The sequence below is a fragment of the Stegodyphus dumicola genome, chromosome 11, assembly GCF_044657685.1.
Source record: "Stegodyphus dumicola isolate Sdum_Otavi_A_Nest chromosome 11, ASM4465768v1".
NCBI lineage: Eukaryota > Metazoa > Arthropoda > Arachnida > Araneae > Eresidae > Stegodyphus > Stegodyphus dumicola.
In genome coordinates, this window is record NC_140778.1 from 106,301,646 (window position 1) to 106,311,818 (window position 10,173).

The following is a 10,173-nucleotide window of genomic DNA, read 5'->3' on the forward strand; positions in this document are numbered from 1 at the left end:
GTTTTTATTATGAGCCCAAAAAAATTTTCAGAGATCCATTTTTACTTAAATTGGTATTAAATTAGGGATGCTAAATGCACCCTTCAGTTTCTCTAAATGCAGTTTACATTTCAGATGATAGAAAAAGAAGCTTAGCAAAGATATATGATTTTCCTAGGCAGATAAAGCAGGTGAAAAACTGATGCAGTTGTATTTATAAGCTTAGAAAGTCTGTTTTAATCCTAAGCAATGCCTGGACCAGGTTTTTCACAGTGCAGGGAAAGAGTGAAGCAAAATGTATCCTTGTAGAGGGTATGCGTTTAATTAAAAATTATGAATTTATAGGTCTGTTGGCAGCTGGTTCCAATTAGGTTTAATAATTTCATTTCATACTTTACATATTTCCCCTTCTTCAAGGATAAAAAGGTGTAGTGATAGAGAAACCTTTGTAAAGAAAAAGTGTTAAAGCAGTAGCAAATGAAAAGAAATAAAAATCATATAATTTTGATTGACATGATTAATTAAATAAGTGTAACGTATAATTTTTTTAATATAAGATGTTTTTAAGAATAAATGTAATATTTTTAGTCCTAATTAATTTTTCAGGATTTCAGTCTATAAGTCTTTCTGCTTTAGAGTCCACATAATCATAATTCTTTAGAGAAGGTTTTTGTTCTCACAGTGTATCACAAGTAAAAACTTACATAACTATTATTTATTCTAACTAAAACACATCTAACAATTTTCATATTCATAAATTATATTTTAACATAATAAATACAGTAGGAGCAATATTGCAGAAATATGGCCTCACTGTTACTTTCCATTTACAATTCCCTTATTTTATTAAACTGGAAGGACCCACTGTACCTTTAAATTATCAATAGGGCATAACTACTTGAGCTAACTTGTGCTTTTTCTGCACCACTAGCCAAGAGGAGTCATGGTAGTTATTTAAAAAGTTCTTAGCTGCTAAGATTTTTACCTGTCTTGCCAAACTCCATTGGAAAGATATCTGCACGTTCAAATGTTTGACATACAGTGAAGTAAAATGTGGCATTACAAACTCAATTTAAGGGAATGTTAACCACAACTTTTTACCCAAACTCTACATAATTATGATTCGTATAAAAATTATGTACTAGATAGAGAAAATAATTATCGGTTCATTATAATTTATTTAAAAGTTTCAGAAAATTTTATGTGGAGTTATTTTGTACCAAAATAAGAAGTAAAACTGAACTTTTGTTTCAATGGAAGCATTTGAGTATCAAATTCTGATAATGAAAATATTTGTTGACAAAATCAGAAATGTTGTTGTGATAATGAATTAAAAGCACATCTTTTATTAATTTAGTAGTTCATTTTTAGCTATCAGGCTTTTACATAATTTAACATTACTGCAAGTTAAAATTTCACTTTTAATTATTTACAACTTATCAGAAACTCTTACTCAGTTTTGAGGGCTTTTGCCATGTAATGGATGTGGATTCTGATGCTTTATTACTTACTCCACTAGAGCCAGTGAACTGTTTACAGTTTCTTTTTTTTTCACTCTGACTCCATTAGAAGGAAGAAGTATTTAAAAAGAAGTCTTGCTTGATTTTTTTTTTTTTTTTTTTTTTTCTTCTCATATTTGAAACCACAGAAACAGAGTGGAAGAGACATTGCATTAGGGCTTTAGGGCTTAAAAATATTTTTCTTTTCCTTTTTTTATGTAATTTTTACTTTTAAATAGTATTTAAAATTAGAAATATCACTAATAAAGCTTGACTTTATTAAAAATATTTCTAAATCATTGAGTTAAAAGTAAGTTGATATAACCAAAATTGCCATGTATTTTTCATTATTTTTTCAAATCGTTTTATTATAATCTGAATTCCCCCCTTTTTTTTTAATAATATCCTGTGTTTACTGGGTTCTGAAGATGGGTTTACATAGGTTATTACTTCTTGCAGATACTACACTGCTGCAATTATTTTAGTTGCTTATCAAATAGGGAGAATGTAAAAAATTTAATATAATTATTCCAGAGGAATAAATTTAAAATTTAATAAGCTGCTCAGAAAATTAGCTGTTTGGCAGCAGTTGCATCTGTAAAACTGTATGCAATAAATTATATTTTTCTGAAATTGTTTACTTTTCTAAAATGGGATGCTTACTACAGCATTTGTCGAAATTAATGTATATTGGCCTGCTGTTGACTTTATTGTCTGACCTTTTTATCATTTTGACTATATTCACTCTTGCCTGCTCAGTCATTATTATTCACACATTGTTCAGATTTAATTTTATAGATTTTGTTCTGAATTTGTTTTTCCAAACTTCTGTTTAAGCAACGTGAAAGTTGGCAATATTCATTTTTAAATTTGAGTTTGATTCAGTTGTTTTTAATCTTTACTTAAATCCATTGGATTGGGCACAATTGAATAAAAATATTAAAATAAGTATGTAATTTGTACATGGTAAAAATCAACATCAGTAAAGCTTGCTCTTTTTATTATTATTATTTTCATCAGGATTGTTTAGAGTTCATATAGCATTTTGAGCAAAGGTTATGTAACTAAATGAAAAGTGTGTAACATATTCCTAAAGATACATAAAGTTCAGTATCTGGAAAGCTAGTACAGTAAAAAGTCTTTAATCCGGACATCCATAATCCGGACCTCAAAGCTACAAACTTTCTGCGCATGCATTAAAACCTTTACGCATGTGCATAATACGTTTACGCATGCACGTTTAATGTATAATGGACGGTATAAGCTAAGCTAAAATTATCTAATTATCTATTTCAGTTAATGTTGCAGATTGCGTTGTTCCTTAATCTTCTAAATGAACCCGGCTTATTATTTTTTGCAGACTGTTAGAGCAATTTTATAAAAGTAAGCTTGAACTTTCGATTATGCCAAAAAGAATTTCTGATTCTGGAGCTGCCAAAGGATCTACAAAGCGAAAGCACGTTTCAATGTCCATCAAACAAAAAGTGGAATTGCTGCACAAACATGGATAAAGGCATATCCTTTGTTTCTCTAACCATTCCGAAATCTGTTTATCAAGTTCACGCTGCTGTTCGGGGGGGGGGGGGAGAACGTCGTGGCGCGCAATGAACTGGAAGTTGATCTGCCAGCACTATCCTTATCTTCAGGGCAGATGTTTATGAATCATGTGCCCAGCGTAATTGGTCTAATAAGAAAACATCAATTTTACAGTACTGTTCGTTGTATTAGTACAGCCAAAGATTTAGTATTACGCCAAACATTTTTATAGCCAAAGAATGTAAAGGAAAAGAAGAGAAGATCTCATAGACACAATGTAAACCAGCTGAATTGCCTCAGATGACTTCAATCCAAGAAGCAAGCATGCAAGTTGGAGGCGAAATTCAATCACAGAAAATCAGTCTTACTTTAAATGTCAATGAAGTTTATTGCATAAATCTTATCTTTGAGAATTAGTTTTTACTGTAGTTTATTTCTTTAAATTTTTGTTCTATATATGCTTTACATATGAATTTTTGATTTTATAGAATTTTTTTTTTCACTTCATAATTTTTTATTTTTGAGCTTAAACATTTCATAAATTGTTAATATTATTTTAACATTTCTAATGTAGTTGCTATTTTAAATTATGTTTTGATGGTCTGTACTATATATTTCCATAAATGAATTAATAAATGTAACATTTATTATTATTGAAAAATTAAAATGTAGAGCGAAATAAAGCACACATTAAAATCTTAGTAGTCACCCTCCCAAATACTGTGTCCTTGACTGCTTATGTAGAATGGTGAAAAATCCGGATTTTACCTGTAGACTAGTGAAGGGTCACAATGAAAAATCAAATTATGGTGTAGGTTTAAAAATTATTTTAGAACATGGGTGTCTAAAGTGCAACCCAAATGCAAATTATGAAAGTATTTAAATTTACACATTTTTATTTATAAAATAAATGTTAGAATTTGATTCATATATAATATACTTAACAGAACATTTGAATGATTTAAATTGGAGACTTCAAGGAAAAAAATCAACTTATTAATAATATGTTCCAAACAATAACAGCATTTGAAAGAAAGTTAAAATTTTGGCACAATCAAGTAAGATTTAGCACATTTCAGTACTTTGGCTGCACATAAATCTGGGAGTTGCACAAAATATGTAAAATATGCTGCATTAATTTTTGATTAAATTCAGGAGTTTGAAAATAGATTTCAAGATAAAAAAAAAAAAAAAAAAAAAAAAAAAAATGAAGAGTATTTCAATGTATTTTTCTATCAAATTTTCTCTGGAAATAATTACCTTCAAATGAAATGCTTTGAACTGCAAAGTGACATACAACTGAAAGAAAAATTTGAAAATGTTTCTTTACTGGAGTTTTATAAAAATCATCTACCCAGCAATAAATATCCTAATATTCACAATCATGCTTTGGCTTTTGGCATTACCTATATATGTAAACAATTATTTTCAGGAATGAAGCACACAAAAAACAAAAATAGGACAAAGATCATTGACAAACATCTCGAAAATGCATTTAGAATTGCAACCTCGTCAATTGAACCCAATATCGCTTTGCTTGTTCAACAAAGCAAATTCATCCATCTCATTAATTTGATTTTTTTTTTCCATCTTTTTGAAATCCAAACTAAATGAAACAAAACTTTTGCAAATTAGTAATAAATATGTACCTGTACATATCTAATTCAAATTAAAAAAAATTAATAATAAAAAGAAGTTTATTTTAATAAAACAACATAGAGCTAATTTTTATTTCAATTTGTTAAAAAATATTGTATGTTTGGCCCTCCAAATTTTTTCCTTTGCCATGCAGTCCTCAAACAGTCATAGTTTAGACACCCATGTTTTAGAATATATAGTCATTTCTTCAAAGATTAGTAATCAAACATCCATTTTCTTCATTGGGATTTCATGTTTTAAGTTGTTATTAATAAGAAATACTAACTGGAACAAATTAATGCTTCTGAAAATGTTTTCATTGATCAAAAGAATTCAGTCAAATTTTTATTGGGATTAGTGTTGTTAATTGCTTCAGAGAAGGAATTAGGTTTTAAGGTAGAAATAAATTTGATTCTGTTAAATTATGTTACGTTTTGTTTCTAGGATTATCCATTTTATGGCCAATATTATTATGTTGAATATTATTGTGGGCAGCTATTAATTAGTATGGCAGAGAATATAAGTATGGTAGAGAATTTACATTACTTAAGAAAATATGACATTCAGATACTCCCAAATATTTTTTTTTTTTTTTTTAGCCTGAATTAAAATCAAATATTCCAATCAGAACTAAATTTCCATTCAGGTATTCATTACATTGATTTTTTTATTATATTCTCATGTTGTGAAGTGGATTTTCAGTATAATGCCGGAAACAATAAAATATTTCTAACACCAAAAGGAATAAGAGTAAAAAAAATTATGAAAAGAATCATGTTTTTAATTTGTTTAGTATAGCACTCTGGCAAGTTCTCCAATGTCGCCGGTTTTGGAGTACGTGTGTAGATGTATTTCAAGATCTATCTTTATGCCTGTAAGTTTTGTCATGTGCAATACTGATTTTCGTATTAATTCTTCTCCGTTGCATTACTGTGTGGTTGAAGCTTTGCTTCTTTGCCATTCAAATTCTTAGTTTAGCTCCATTTGCAATACGGCATGAACTATATTATTCTGAATGTCACATCATACATTTCTTCTGTAGGGAATATGCTAACAGCATCAAATTCAAATATTGATAATTTCAGAAAATATTTTCCATAAATATCTTTGAGCACAGAAGTATTCTTACAAAGACATAAAATTTTAAACATAGTTTCAATGTAAACATTCTTGTTCAAGACTAATACTTTTTTCAATTTACATAGGAATTAAATATATTTTTTCAGTAACATACACTGAATTTGATTTCTGAATTTTCAGAATTTAAAATGCTCATTTTTATACTGTCTTAAATAGAATGGTTTTGAAATTAATATAATTTTAATGCGGCATGTTTGTGTATAATATTTAAGTTTGCATATTCTCTATTAACTACATCATACTACTGCAACTTTAGATTTAATTAAGACCTGTCAACACGACACTAAAAAAAAAAAAAAAAAAATGCTCAACAACACACTAAAATTTGCAAACATGCCACCTAGCAGCACTTCCTGACTGACTGATGAAATATGGCCAAAATACCATATAGAAATACAATTTGTCCAGCTCAATATTAATAATGCCACAAGGGCTCATCACGTAAAAACTATCATCATATGAAATTTCCAAAAGGGAAGCAGATAGGGCAAGGATGGGGGCAACCAACATTGCAAGGCAAAAGTTAACAAGTGTGCATACCCTGAGTGAGATGGAGATTGTAGATGGCGAGTCATGAAAATGCTACAAATAAAATAATACTAAAATTAAAATACATAAAACTACAAAATTAAATGAAAATTGTGAATGGATAATTACAGTGTACAATTCAGTGCAACATTAGATGGCAGAGCTTGAATCTAGTGAGGCAGGCCGCCAATGGTCGTATGCCACTATCTTCCTTCAAAACTTGATAAGAAAATATGTTAAGATTTTTCAAATGGTCACAGTTAGTTGGATTATCAAAGAAGTTTTTATTTTCTTAGATATTATTCAATCATAGCCAATTCAAGGTCACAATGTAGACAGCATTTCCTCTACACGGGAAGATTTTATATCTAAGTTGCTCTGAGCTACTAAGCCTATCAAAGCAGATCACATGATTTCCAATAGACCTCCACTGGTCTCAGCAAGCATAATTATTTGCAAGCATAATTATTAATATAGTTATAGCTTATCTTTAAAAATAAGTTTCAATACCTTTATTTTAAAAAATAAGCTATAACTATATTAATAGTATTAATAAATGGATGTTTTAATGGCAGGCAGAAAGTGATGGAAATTTAAAATGCCAATAATGCAAAATACAAAAAGGGAGAAGGAAACTGTAGACTAAAATGTAATAATTTAAATGTATGTGTATGTATAACAAACACTGCCGATAATTAAACTTAAAATAAAGAATCATTTTAAATACACGAAAGAGGAAAATCAAATTTTATCACTATAAATAATGTAAAAATGTAATAATTATCCAGTACAAAGTCCGTAATCCGGACTCGTCGGGACTTCGGCAGATTAGGGGTTTTTCTGGATTATAAATCATCAATTTAAATCTGGTAAGATGGCATGCAGAAATTATACAATTAAAAATATGAAACCTTAATTTATGAAAGAAAGAGCAATTATGATCTAAAGGGTATCAACATTTACAAATAAAAAAAGCTTAATATTTGTTTACTTTATTAAACATTTCTTTCAATGAAAGTTGTTTAAGTTGCTTCGTTTTTTGTGCTAATATTTTCTCTTTAATTCTCTCTTCTATAAACAGATATATTTTCTTGTTCAGTTACAAAGTTCCACTGTTCAAATCCTGCAATTGCTGTGTTGAGAATACCGACTAACTTGTCAATCGAAATTTTTTCGTTTTCAATAACCTCTCTGTCACTTTCTTCACTATCCGTAGCGTGCATGTGTAAACGCTTTACGTGCATGCATAAGTTTGCGGCTTTGAGGTCCGGATTACAAACTTTGTACTGTATTTGTATAATTAATACAAAATTATTGTAAATAATTGATTTAAAATTTTATGTATAATAAAATAGAAAATTATTATAAGTTACATGTAAAAATTTTAATTTTTATATTAAAAGAACTCTGTAAATTACAAAAACAATAAATATTTATTTTCAATGGAAAAAAATCATAAAATAGTTTAGCAGGATTCTAATTCACAATCTGTTAGTTCACAGAAAATTCAAACACAACAGTATATGCCCCAAGTGATCAAGCTATCTAGATCTAGCACAAAAACTGAAATATCATTAATTGGAAATACAATCAAACACAAATAGACAATAGACTAAGCTTTTCTTGTTTGTCAGACTTCTCAGAACATAATATAGTAATCTACTTAAAGCAGGAAAAATATTCTATCAGATTTAGTTAACGTTAACAATTGAAGTAAAAAAAACACCCCGCGGTATAGCCAAAAGTCTGAAATTCAGACCACCAGCAACTTTCTTCTTTGCTTTCCTTTTTAATTTTTTTTGTATGCCTTTATGTATGTACATTTTATATTTTACCATTATAAAGCATCTGAAGAGTCCAGATTCTTAATTTCACTTTGAAACTAAACAAAATGTCTTCATACTGAAGAAACAATAATTTATTAGTATAAATCTGTGTGATCAATACTTTAGCTCTGTAGCTTCCATTTCCCTTAGTATACATTTCAAAGAAGCATTCTACACCAAAACACAGTTTATTGCAATCTACCGAATAATTATCTCTGATGCTAACCTGCGAATAATTTTTTGCTTTCATCACCGCATTACTATCAACTCTTTTTTTTTAATATTAGCACTTCCATACCGAAGGGCATGTTGACATTACCAATTTTTGCCAAGAGGTATTTGGAAATACATTTTTAACAATTAAGGACCTTTTGCCAGTTTTGACTGAAAAAGGACCAAAAATCAATTCCAAAAAACCTAAGGACTTTTAAGGGCCACACGAACCCTGTCAATGTCAAAATATTTCACGCGGTTCAATATGGCCGTAATTTTCTATAGGGCAAATTCATTCATTCACTTGCTACAAGGTTTTGTTAGTGAAAACTAAACAATGGAAGATATTAAAATATTTCCAAAAGTCCCCGAGTGTTTATTAGATAGCATAGAATACCTCAAAACACTTGAAAATCGTATGTGGCTAACTTAAATGTTCCTAATTTGAAACATCATTTATTATTCAAACCATGTTTTTTCAAATAATCTATTACTGAACCAAGATTTAATGGTACTAACATTATCAATAGTTGCCTTTAATGCTATTTTTTACATTACCATCATTATTCTACACAACTTCTTACTTTTCTGAATATAGGGCTGCAAAATACTCCCCTTATATCATACCCTTGCGAATTAATTTTTTTGTTCATCCAATAACAAACTTAATTCAACTCCATATCACTTTATCTTAGGTGTTAACACACATTCCAAATATTTTAAATTGCAACTTTAATTTTATAGTCATTAAGATTATATATGATTGTTCTAAAATGTCAGAGACTATACGGATTCACTTAAATTATAATAGAATAATAAAAATTCTGCAGATTAACTTAAATGCTTGACTTCAAAACTATTTTAAATTCTCAAGAGTAAAGATGATATTGAGGTAACGGTAGAATGTCCCGTTGACAGTGAAAACAAAATGATGCTATTGAAGAAACCGTACATTGTACCATCAATGTCCGTGGTATCTTTTTGTAACTAATTTGTAAGAGACTGACCCAAGAAGAAAGACAGTGTGACAGTATTTAATTCTTGCAATTTACTAAACTACTCCCTGGATAACATTTTTAAATGTTAGATACAGTCAAAAGTCGTTAATCCGGACTCATCGATTCCGGATTATAGATCATCAGTTTCAATCTGGTAAGATGGCATGTAGAAATTATAAAATTAAAAATATGAAATAAAGAACAATTATGATCTAAAGGGTATCAAAATTTACAAAAAAAAAAAAAAAAAAAAAAAAAAAAAAAAACTTAATATTTATTTGTTTACTTTATTAAACATTTCTTTCAATGTAAATTGTTTTGTTTTATGTGATACTTTCTCTTTAATTCTATAAACAGACATAATTTCTTGTTCAGTTACAAACTTCCGCTGTTCAAGTCCTATAATTGCTGTGTCGAGAATACAGACTAATTTGTCAATCGAAATTTTTTTCGTTTTCAATAACCTCCGTGTCAGTTTCTACACTATCGGAAGCGAATTATAATGACAAGGAATTTGATTTAAATGATATCAAAGACGGAATACATCAAGATGAAATACTACAATTACAAAGAATTATAAGCCAAATAAAATAAAAACATCTGCCCTGAAGAAAAAGATAGTGCTGACAGATCAACTTCCAATTCATTGCCCCGCGCGGCGTTTCTCTCTCTCCCCCCCCACCGCAGAGCAGCGTGAAATTGATAAACAGATTTCGGAATGGTTAGAGAAACAAAATATGCCTTTATCTATTTTTTGCAGCAATTCCACTTTTTGTTTAATAGACTTCGAAACGTACTTTCGCTTTGTAGATCCTT